Source organism: Bemisia tabaci, chromosome 6 (genome assembly GCF_918797505.1).
Source record: "Bemisia tabaci chromosome 6, PGI_BMITA_v3".
Lineage (NCBI taxonomy): Eukaryota > Metazoa > Arthropoda > Insecta > Hemiptera > Aleyrodidae > Bemisia > Bemisia tabaci.
Window position 1 is genome coordinate 9,856,584 of NC_092798.1, and position 12,442 is coordinate 9,869,025.

The following is a 12,442-nucleotide window of genomic DNA, read 5'->3' on the forward strand; positions in this document are numbered from 1 at the left end:
AGCAGCTTTCTCCGAGTAAGGAACATGGAATGCAGTTTGACTGTATCCGGTTGTGGTTTTTCGCGCATTTTAGCGCAATACTTGTTTTCATGAGAGTTAAATTAAGATGTGTATTCAATTAAAACCCACAGTTAGGTATGATATTTTTAAAAACAAGTCAGCAAAATGTCTGTCACAGTGTCACCTGTTATTACCAAGTGTAAGCATGGCAAATTTGGCAACAGAGGCAGGTAGAGGTAGACTCCTTCCCTCTCCCGCAAATCTGATCTGACGAGTGAACAGTAAAAGCGGCAAATTGCTTATCTCTTGCTTCCTGAGACAATGTAATGAATTGGAGGGAAGAGAGATGAGAATCTGCCAAAAACCAAATCAGAAGCACCACGCGCCAATACTATGGGAGAGTGGGGGGTGTCCTCTGTCTGCCTCCGAGCTACCACATCACCTGAGGCGGAGGCTTTTCACCCGCCACCCCCCACCATCTCTCAGTCGGCGTCAGTCAGTCGGTGGTCGAAGGCTTCAGGCGACAATGTGTTACCCGGCGGCGTTCAGTTCAGTCCTCAATCAAATCACGCTCTTCCGAATAGTTGAAATGTGCTGTCAAAACTTTACTTTTCTTTAATTGTCTCAGCCAATTTGTCCGTATGGCCTGTGAATCCGATTCAATTTCGCGGAATTAGTTCAGTTACCGACGGTTTCTTCTTAGTTCGCGTGGACTGCGGAAAGTTTTGTACCTGTTGAGGGGCCAGCGGCATGGCTTTTGACGCGTACGCCTCCTCTTGCTCTCCTCGTGTCGGTTGAATTTATTCGTTTTCGCTTTTGAGAGAGCTTATCCGGATTGTAAATCGCGAGAACTTTCGTGGACTTGAATTTGAATCCGGGAGTTGGTGCGTTGTTTCTCAAGGAGCTCTCACATCGTTTGAATCCGTGAGCAGTGGTTTCGTTCCAACGGTCAGGTCTGAAAATCTCAATTTACTTTCTTCTGATTTCAATTCTGTCCAACTATGATGCGTATCCTTCCATGCTTGATTGTTCTCTCCCTAGGTTTTGATCCAGAAATTGTCTAGTGTAAAACTTAGGCAATCATTTCGAACTGGGAAACTCCAGTTTGGCCGTGCTTTCCTACTGTCTTTTTGAAGAAAGACGCCATATTGAATATTCAGACGTTTCTAACTTTCCTTCGACCAAAAAAGTATAGGTATTTGAGGAAAATTATGAATGTTTTCTCACACATTTTCCAAGTACGGTATGTACCTGGAATATACATATGACGAATAAATTTTACTGAAGAATTGAGTGTATTCTAAGTTCATAATATTTTGAGATAATTAGTGTTTCATCGAGATTTTTGCAATGCCAGAATTTTCATTGGGTGTTTTTCCCAGCACGGCAGCGAGTTTTTCATGTGTTTTTCTTTTGTTTCCTCTCCTCTTTTCCTTTCAAAGACTTCTCTGTCTGTCCAATTCACCAATTTCACCTACTCCTAAAATATTTGCCCTTGCCAGTCTAGCCATTTATTCGCCCATTTAATCGGGTTTTTCGTCTAAAATAACAATACTCGATTCAGGTTTTTCATGTTCAGGAAGCCTGTTAAAGGCTCCTATGGATTTGTCTATATTTTTCAAGTGCACGATTTTTAGACCATTCTGACTTGAGTCAAATTCATACTCCAAACCGATATAGTGAGAACAATTGAGAAGTGAAACCGACTGCCAAGAGAAATGAGAGCAGATAAATTGTTCAAGTGAACTTGTCCCAAAAATTGGGCGTACAATTTTGATCATGATTAATTAGGTACTATTAGCTATTTTGATTCGAAACCTATCCTTGACAAACTGATATAGTGAGAACAATTGTGAAGTGAAACCGACTGCCAAGAGAAATGAGAGCAGATAAATTGTTCAAGTGAACTTGTCCCAAAAATTGGACGTACAATTTTGATCATGATTAATTAGGTACTATTAGCCATTTTGATTCGAAACCTATTCTTGAATACATGCATAGGTATATATTAAGACTCATCTCTTTTGCTGTAGAAAAAGTCTCTGCACAATACAGGCAAACCCCTCCCCCCTCCCCCATCGTATTTTCAGCACTGTCAAAAATTCAGAGCCCCATTTCTTGACACTTTCATTAAAAACCCTTGAAGCCTCCCCGCCCCTCCCTGATGGGCACCTTGGCTACTTTCATTGAGGATTCTCGCCTCCCCCCCCCCCCCCCCCTCAGGTGCCTCGTCTGGCCGTCAACGAAATATTGATGAGTCGACCGACCGAATCCTCCGACTGAAAGAAGTCCCGCCAATTTCTTAGCGAGTGCTCTGACTTTTCCGTCAGGTGTTTATGCACACGAGGCAAATCAAAGATAAAGAGCGAATCGACCGACCCTTCGCTCCGCTCATTTCTTATCGGGCGAACCGGACCGGAAACCGTCTCGCCAGAAACTGAAAAGTGTCCCCTCCAGTCTCTACCATTCTTTCAGTCGATCCGTTTTGATCGCACTACCCTCACAGACCACCTACCTTTATCTTTGTCTTTTGCTCGAGAGTCTGCCGAAAATTGTTATTTCACCGATCGCTCCCCCTCCTCCCTTCCCTCCCTCCCTCACTTTCCTTCCTTTTCCTAGATTCTAAGTATCACGTATCGTCCCTGTGTGAGCAACATGTTACAAACGAGTTGACTTTTTTATCTTCATTAATTTCTTGACAATATCATACGATAGGCACTAGAAAATTTCACTCAATGTCAACACATATCGATATCTGGGGTCAGACAATGTGGATTTTCACTCCAAGGAAACCAAGAAAAACTATCGCATCTTATTTTTCTCTGAATTTTTGAATGAGTGAAGTGAATTCTGAGGAAAACTGGGTTGGTTTTCACTTAAAACTAAATGAAACTTGAAAGGAGATCTTGCAACGTCGCAATCGGAGTTGCATATTTTTTTACTTCAGACATCGATATATTGTGCAAATTTTTTGTTTTCAGATTTTCAGATTTTTGTTTTCAGATTTTCAGATTTTTGTTTTCAGATTTTTGTTTGCAGTCTATTTGTTAAAAAACTTTGTGAATTATTTGTTACACGAGGCTTGGTATTACATAGCCATACAGCCCTACTTACTTATTGGTACCTACACCAATAATTATACTAAATTGCAGCATTGATTGTTTAGTTTCATCGTTGTTAGAAGATACCTTTAGCATCGAAATGTGTATGAATTAATCTAACAAGAGTAGGTAATTGGGACGCGTTGAGCCGTAAGGAACCAAGCCACATCAGCTATTGCCAAATGTAATTGGGCAATTTAATTTTTTAATTTAGAACGGATGTGCGGAATTTTGTGAAAATTTCAGTGAATTTTCTGCATAGTACGAAACAAATTCCTTTAAATTTTCAAAGCAATATGCATAAACGCTCTCTCGAAAAAAAAATAAATTGCCCAGTTAAAGGCAGTAGCTGATGTGGCTCGGTTCCTTTCTGCTAAACGCGATCCAATTTGTTCTGATTTTGAGTCTTACCCTTCATTTTCTATTCATCGCACACTCGCTGATGTCAATGAAGTTGAAGTCTTTTTTTCTTCAATTTCAAAATCTAGCGGCCCTCCGCCCTTGTCCTCTTCATTCCACCGAACCGAATGCTCGGTTCGGAAGTTAGATGTGACGAAGCGAATAGTTAGATCGATATGGAACTCTGAACGTTCAGCACATGCGATCGAACATTTTTCTTCAGTGTGTCTGTGCATGTATTATACATGAGCATGTTATTTATGTATGTGTCTTGTTATGAGGGTGTGTCCAAAAGAAACCGGACGACTTTCATAGTAGCCGCCATTTTGAAAGGTATGACTTTTCCGCCTAGGGGTGTCTTAAGTAACTCCGAATGAACCGTTATACCACAGAGCATTTCTTAAAATTCACTCAAAATTTTTCTTTGGCTATTTTACTACGGCGTGTATAGCGTCCGCGTCGTTTTTTAGAGGTTTTTTCTTTAATTTGATTTTTTTTGTTGGAAACCTTTAGCATTAAATTTGGAATAAGAGCACAAATTCTCAAATGAACACAAGGTGTTGATTACTTTGTGTTGCATGACTGCTTGCCTCTAGTTACACCTTCAAAATACTCACCATTAGCGGCGAGACACCTGCGCAATGGAGTTTCTCATGTCTTGAAAGTTTGCTGAAACTCTGCTTCTGGAATGTTGTCTAGCGGCTTTCTCTTCACTTCAGAGATGTCTGCAAAACTTTTTGCAAACATCTCTGGAGTGAAGGGAAAGACGCTGGACAACATTCCAGAAATAGAGTTTCAGCAAGCTTTCAAGACATGGGGAGCTCGATTGCGCAAGTATCTCTCCGCTAATGGTGAGTGTTTTAAAGGTGTAACCAGAGGCAAGCAGTCATGCAACAAAAAGTAATCAACACCTTGTGTTCATTTGAAAATTTTTGCTCTTTTTTCAATTTTTATGTATAAGGTTACTAACTGAAAAAATCATATCAACGAAAAAAACCTCTAAGGAACGACGCGGACTCTAAACACACCGCAGTGAAATAGCCATACAAATTTTTTGGGTGAATTCGAGGGAATGTCCTTTGGCATGACGATTCATTCAAAGTTGCTTATGGCACTCCTAGGCGGAGAAGACATAACTTTCAAAATGGCGGCCGCTATGGACCAAGTCATCCGGTTTCTTTTGGGTGTTTGCGGTGGTGGTTGAGGGGCATTCAATGGGGGACTGGTTCGGGATTGGGGGGGGGGGGGCATGCAATGGGGAACCGGGTTGGGCTGGGAGGGGGGGGGGGGGACTTGCGAGTAACCTGCGATCAAGGTACACGTTGGCTCGTTCTTTGGATCGAATCTTCTGGGAGGTTGTGACCTCCTCGTGGTAGGCACCGCGTTTGGCACGGCGGTATGCTGACACGTTCACGGCTCGGTTTAGAGCGGCAGCTGATCTCGTCGCGCGCCGCAGTCGCGAGATGCGAATCGCGTCGTACCCTGGACACACCTCTGAAGTGCAGCTCTGAAGTGGTGGCCGTTAAGCCAAGTGTTGGCATCGATCGCGATGTCAACACTCGGCTTAACGGCCACCACTTCAGAGCTGCACTTCAGATGTGTGTCCAGGGTACTGAAGACCCGGGTTTTACACGGAGAAAAAAACTTCATGCATGGGACTCGAAGTTCAGGTCATATGGATCTCTGAAGTTTTTGGATCGAGCATTCGAACACTTAAGGTCCAGCTGCTGAGGTTTGGATCACACATCCGAAAAACTTCGGTTCTCACATCTGAAGTACTTCAGATGTAAGAACTGAAGTTTCAGATGTGTGATCCGAACCTCGACAGCTAGACCTTAAGTGTTCAGATGCTCAATCTAAAAACTTCAGAGATCCATATGACCTAAACTTCGGGTCCCACGCACGAGGTTTTTTTCTCCGTGTAGCCCGGGTCGTTCGGCGGGACTCCCATTTTGGGGCGATGGACGGTGAGGGGGGAGGGGAAGGGGGGTTTACAGGCCCACTTTGCGGCCCCCGAGATGGCACGATGACCGGACGACTAGACAGACATCCACGGGGATCGCCGGATTTCTTCCAGGGTAAAGTGCTCGATCAGGTAAATCTGAGTGAATTGGGTCCCAAAACGATGGGGGAATTTGGTCGCGTGTCAAATTTGGCCATTAGATTGTTTGTGAGTCATGCTTAAAAAGGAGTGCACCGCATTCTAGAAACGATATCATATAATTCAGAAACGTCTTTTGAAATGGTAGTTTTCTCAAATTGAGATTTCTTCCAGGGATAAGTGCCCGATCAGGTAAATCTGAGTGAATTGGGTCCCAAAACGATGGGGGAATTTGGTCACGTGTCAAATTTGGCCATTAGATTGTTTGTGAGTCATGCTTAAAAAGGAGTGCACCGCATTCTGGAAACTGATATCATATAATTCAGATACGTCTTTTGAAATGGTAGTTTTCTCAAATTAATGACATTTGGCGTATCATTCTTTATTGCAAGTGGTGCACGCAAGCATCAAATATAGTTTTTCAGCTCGGGGCCCAATTCACCTTGATCCAAAAACAATCCTCACTCCGTTGTCAAATCTTAAGACTTTACGGATAGGGGCAAGCTAACTTTCTTAGTTTTATTATTTTTGAAGGGGGAGGGGTATCCGGTCATGACTTAAATAATGAAGGGCGAGGCGTGAATAAAGAACACTGGATATTTTCCTACCTATTTGAAGCATGATGAAGAATCTTTCATTGAGATATAACCTGATAATCGATCCTTTTCGATATGTCTAAATGGTAGACGGATCGATTCATGGAAAATCACAGCACGCCTCTGATAGCGACCACTGGAAGGAATCCGGCGATCCCGACTTGACGACAGGGGCGCCATTGGGGGGGGGGGGGAGGCCGGGCATTTTCCCGGCCCTGCGTCAGGGAATCGGGCCGGGAAAAATCGCTCGAAACGACGGGAAAGGTTAAAAAGGCGGAAAAGTCGTCTACAGGAGTTTGGAAGACGCGCGCTTGCCGTTTCCAAGCTGAGCATAAAAAAAAAACCTCGTCACTTTTTTGCCCGGCCCTTTAATAATCCAATATGGCGCCCCTGCTTTACGACCGACGACAATACGATGTAACTATTTCGTTATTTAAAATTTTGACGACAGGGGCGCCATTGGGAGGGGGGGAGGCCGGGCATTTTCCCGGCCCTGCGTCAGGGAATCGGGCCGGGAAAAATCGCTCGAAGCGACTGGAAAGGTTAAAAAAAGGCGGGAAAATCATCTACAGGATTTTGGAAAACGCGCGTTTGCCGTTTCAAAGCTAAAAAGAAACCTCGTCACTTTTTTGCCCGGCCCTTTCATAATCTAATATGGCGCCCCTGCTTTACGACCGACGATTGACGACAGGGGCGCCATTGGGAGGGGGGGGAGGCCGGGCATTTTCCCGGCCCTGCGTCAGGGAATCGGGCCGGGAAAAATCGCTCGAAACGACGGGAAAGGTTAAAAAAGGCGGGAAAATCGTCTACAGGAGTTTGCCGTTTCCAAGCTGAGCATAAAAAAACCTCGTCACTTTTTTGCCCGGCCCTTTAATAATCCAATATGGCGCCCCTGCTTTACGACCGACGACAATACAATGTAACTATTACGTTATTTAAAAAAAAAAAAAAAAAAAACCACGATGTAACTATTAGCACAACAGCGGGCTGATTATTGAAATTCATAGACAAAGAAGACCACTACAAAGGAAATGGTCTCTTGTGGGTTGCCAGTTGATAATCTTGGTCTATTACTTAGCTCCTTTGCCAGTTTTCAAATTTCCTGTGTATGAAGAAACTATTGAGTGAAATGAGCATTAGAATATATCTTTGGCTCCAAAAATTAACAAGTATTTGAGGACATATGACCAAATGACCTAATCCACCAAAATAGATGTGTTCAAATGGGAAATGCCGCATAATGCCCTCACAAGGCCAATTTCCTCCCTTCTAAATTTATTTTTCTACATTTTCCCAAAGGGAAAGAAAATAATGACAAATACTGCGAACGCAGCTCCTTAAGCACCAACAGATGCAGCAATAATTTTTTTTCATGTGGACTCTCCATTGCAACCACCCGCTTCTACCAATAGAATCGCTCTGTCCTCTCTTTGAATCCTTTATCTATAGTTGTGTCTGTCATTTTCAATAATCAGCCCGCTGGCCAGCGTCGACGGATAAGAGTAAATCTCGATAGTAAGGAAAATATTTGTCCTTGTCGCAAGAGAGTAGAGTGACGTGTAAGATCCCAAGAATTAATTAAATCAGCCTTAACCTCCTCGTTTCTTGTTACTTCTAATTATTCATGATATAATTATTATTCGAAGAATATGATTGATGCCGTTATCCACCGAGGTAGGGCATACCATGGTTTCTTCCACCCTAGCTTTATTTAACTGCATTTATACTTAAATTAGTTAATCAGCCTAAATCAAATTCGGCCTAAATCAAGCCTAATTATTCAAAGTTGATAAGCCACAACAATCATGGCATGTATTTCACGATGAATGACGTAATGATTTCTTTCGAATTTTTATCTTCTGCCAACATTGAACAATACCTATAGAACCTCGATTAGATGCGCTAAGCACGAAGGAACGTGCGCGCGACTCGAGAGTGACCACTAGTTTTCCTTCATCTTAGCAGCTAGGCAATATCACCTACATTGACGTCGCAATAGTCGTATCATACGCTTTTGAAGGAAAGAATGAAAGTTATTTTTTGTAGGTTGTCAAAAACGGCGGCTGCTTCCACCATCCATGTATTGCAACGTGTCTAACGATGACCTCTCTCATCCTTCATAAAACAATTAATCCCTTTTCGATAGAATCACATGCTTCATTATTTTATTGCTGTTCTTATTCTGATATCAATTGGCTATTTTGTTCCTTCGTTTAGTTCTGGCTTTCGCTTAGGATTGGTAGACGGATTAAAGACTGTTTTTCTCGTTCAGTAATAGCTTCAAATATCAGTGTAAATTAAATTTCATCAGTTTTTATTTCTCTCTGCAATTTCTTGCATACCTCTGCCGGCTGATCACGATTTCATATTCACTGCATTTCGCTATCTTATTTCAACCCTCGAGGTATTTTATCCTTTTTCGACTTTCTCTTTTTGGTAGCTTCTCTGGCCTGAAATTCGGTACGGTTTCCGCAGTGTATTGATTCGGAGTTTTTCAAAATTTTCTTGGTAATATCTTTTTCGAATTCAGCGGTAAAAGAAGTAACAGTGGTGACCTAATTAAATTCTGTAGCTATATTTCTTTTGAAGCCGTAGTGAGGCCGTCAAGGCGGAGTGAGGGCTTTTTTCTCGTTGTTTAGAACAGAAATGTATGTGTTCTGCTTAAATTAAAATTAAATATGAATTCTTAAAATAAAACATAGACTGGCCAATTTCTTCTTTAAAATGTTATTCAGCTGTATTCAGCACAATAGATTCTCCAAAGGAATGCTGGCATGAGGTTTAAGTCTATTCTAACCTTTTTCGAGGAACGTAATTATTTTTTTTCGTATCAAACGTCTCCATGTCCGTGAGAATCCATAACATTTCAGACGATAGGTGACTTAGTGTCAATGCTTTACCTGTTGCGTTTCTAAACCCATCTTGCTAGCGTGAAGCATTCATTTTTTACAGTCTCGTATGAATGTAAATATACGGAAAATTAACATGTAATTTTGAAACATCATTGCTCTTGCACTCTATATCAAGTTTTTGTATACTCAGTCCATCCCTTGCGTTAAAACAAACAGTGACTTATTCATTCAAGCTATCGAGTTTTTTTCTCTCTTCTCTCTCTCACCGCGTCAGTTAACGGCCGTGTAAATTTAGAATTTTTTCAATAATTGCGGTCCTTGCGATTTATTTAACTTAAGTAGATGCTTTTACACGCGGCTATTAAAATATTGAGGAGAAAAGTAGTAGTCGAAAAAAGTAGGAGAGTATCATAGAAGTACTGAAACTGCAATGTGCTCCGTCAAGTCGAAAATTTTACCTATCTGGTTTGGTCTCGCCTTGATGAATTTCTGATCAGTAACTGGAGGGCAAAAAAAAAAAAAAAAAAAACCAACAAATAAAAACAGACTATTTAGAATAAGTAAAATAATAACAATTGTTATAGTAATACGTTAATATATTTTAGTTTTTTTTAATAGTTAGTGCGGTGACGCATACAACCTAGCATTTTGACGGAATCAAGTTTCAGCTCTTTTCTATCTAATTTTCCAGCCGAATTTGTCTTCTTTTGCGATTCAACGAAATCCATTTCTAATTGAGTAAAGTCGTTTATTCTCTTCATGTAGTCAACTAGTTTTTCCCTTCTACTTGCATTGGTATTCAACCGGTTTCTCCTCGTGGTATCCATCAAGCTTAACGCAACGCATCTTTTCCGAGACTAGAAGTTGAATTCGTCAATTCTAGCTCAACTAACATCTTCAAAATACCCCAGAAATATCTATTTAATGATACGGAGGTCAACATAGGTAGCTTGCTATTTAAACTGCTTAGTGTCAAGTAATTGCTCTTGAGTTAGCACGGTCACTGCGCAGCAATAAACGTTGAGTACATCAGCTAGGTCGGCCTAGTAGTCTGCTCATCTGACTTAGGTCAATAAGTCCGGGGTACGCACTGATCCTATCACTGGCGACAAATTATCATATGGAACTGACGAGTGAGTCTGCTGAAACAGATTTCACTCGGCCTTAATCCTTGATAATTTATTGCCTAGATTGGATAAGTTCTGACCTTCTAATCTCTGAACTCTATTTCAGAGTCTCTTTAAGTACTGATCCCGTCAATGGCGACAAATTCTCATGGAACTGACGAGTGGGTCTGCTGAAACAGATTTCACTCGGCCTTAATCCTTGATAATTTCATAGCCTAGATTGGATAAGTTCTGACCCTTTAATCTCTTAACTTTATTCCAGAGTTACGTTAAGTACTAATCCCGTCAATGGCGACCTATTCTCACGGAACTGACGAGTGAGTCTGCTGAAACAGATTTCACTCGGCCTTAATCCGTGATAATGTGGAAGCCTAGATTGGATTAGTACTTAGTAACACCTTAATCTCTGAACTCCATTCGAAAGTTTCGGTATCCTTAAATGATTCAAAGCGTGAATTAAGTACACAAATTGCTAGGCAAACCGGTTACTGCTCAGCTATCGCTGCTAAGTTAGTACGGTCACTGCTGAGTAATCACTACTCAGTATACCGGTCACTGCGAAGCGATCACTACTAATACATCATTAGTGGTGATCACTCGTCGAAGATGAATTCTTTTTTATTCCTCAAGCTTCCCTGTCTTGATCTTCTACTACCGCCCCTCCCTCATAAAAATTAATTTAAATCATTTCTTGGACATTTGAGTTTTTGCCTGCATATGATATTGCGAGGAGGAAGCTGTTGGATATTAATGCCGATGAAGTGTCGTGAGAGAGGCAAATATTGAAATGAACATTGAAGAACAGAACTACAAAAAAAAAAAAAAAAAAAAAAAAACCAAAAAAAACAAACAAAAAAAACATTTAATACCAAGAAAGCAATCAGGAGACAGACTCGGAGGAAAATGGATGAAAAAGAAATGATGATGATAAATTAAAAAAAAAAACAACCCAAATTAGATAGAAAAACAGATTCCCTCGTTACTTATCAGAAATTCGTCTGTAATTCAGTATTTGACTTAATTAACCTTATCCTTGCTCCCGGAGTCTTCTTCAGTGGCGTGGCGTGCTTTGCGATATATCGATTGTTATGCCATTTAAACCTATAGTAAAGAATCGATTATTAAGGTGTTCGCTGAGAACACCCTGATTATCGATCATTTCGCATAGGTTTAAATGGATTAACAATCGATATATTGCAAAGCACGCCACGCTACTGGTCTTCTTCCTCAAAATTTTAAGAAGTCGTTTAACAGCTCTCATAAAAATGTTAAATATCAACAAGTCATGAATTTAAATGATGTTTGGATTCTTATGAACATCCTGATAGACATATTCACCAAAAGCTACTAAGAATTTATCCTCTGAGGTTTAGGAGCACGAGAGAATATCATCTGGGATGAGAAACTTTATTACTCTTACAACATAAACTCGAAATACATAAATTTCAATAGCGAACCAGTCATGAATTTAAATGATGTTTGGATTCTTATGAACATCCCGATAGACATATTCACCAAAAGCTACTAAGAATTTATCCTCTGAGGTTTAGGAGAACGAGAGAATACATCTGAAAGATAACCTTTATTACTCTTACAACATAAACTGGAAATACATAAATTTCAATAGCGCCTTGTTGAGAGTCACTAGAATCCTTAGACCAATGACAGCATTTCTTCGGAGAACAGCCATTCCCTCTTCGTTGAGGTATTTGATTAATATCGATTTTTTTGCACCGTTTGAACCAAGATGTTTGTCGGCATTTGCGGATTAGTCTTACTGTTGGATGGAAAGTATACCTAATAGAAAAAGTCGAATATTTTTTTGAAGGTCTTCAAAACTGTCATCAAAAACCAATAGGTCTCTACTCGTATTTCTTCAATTGAATTTCGTAGAACTGAACACATAGTTGCAGAGAATGCCGATTGTTAATCGACGACTTTAGTAAAATCTTTTGGATTACCAGTCGAATTAGTCGAGTTTTTGGCGTCATTACACTCATTCATTCAAATTCTCTTCTTTAGTTTTTCTGCCTTCCTTACATCCTCATCGGTTGCGTAGCCGGGCGGAGGAGGGGGTCCACAAGACCTGGATCCCTCCCCTCTCCCCATAACTGGAATATTTCTCCCCTCAGAAAACTTAATTTTTCCTAATTTTCAGAAACGTTTTACCGTAGGAATCCCCTCCCTCGATGAGACATATGTGACTGTAGACCCCCTCCCTCCCTACTGTCAAAGTTCTGGCCACGCTACTGATCCTGATCAATCT

At 40.9% G+C, this 12,442-nt stretch overlaps 1 protein-coding gene across 1 annotated transcript in view; it reads left to right on the plus strand.

Annotated features, from left to right (window-relative positions):
• Positions 1–519: 519 nt before the first annotated feature.
• The window catches only part of Ephrin (ephrin), a 369,067-nt gene continuing 357,144 nt past the window's right edge, over positions 520–12,442 (plus strand). The window contains exon 1 of the mRNA XM_019053854.2: positions 520–953. The gene's annotated coding sequence lies outside the window, so the exon portion shown is untranslated. The remainder of the gene's footprint in view (positions 954–12,442) is intronic.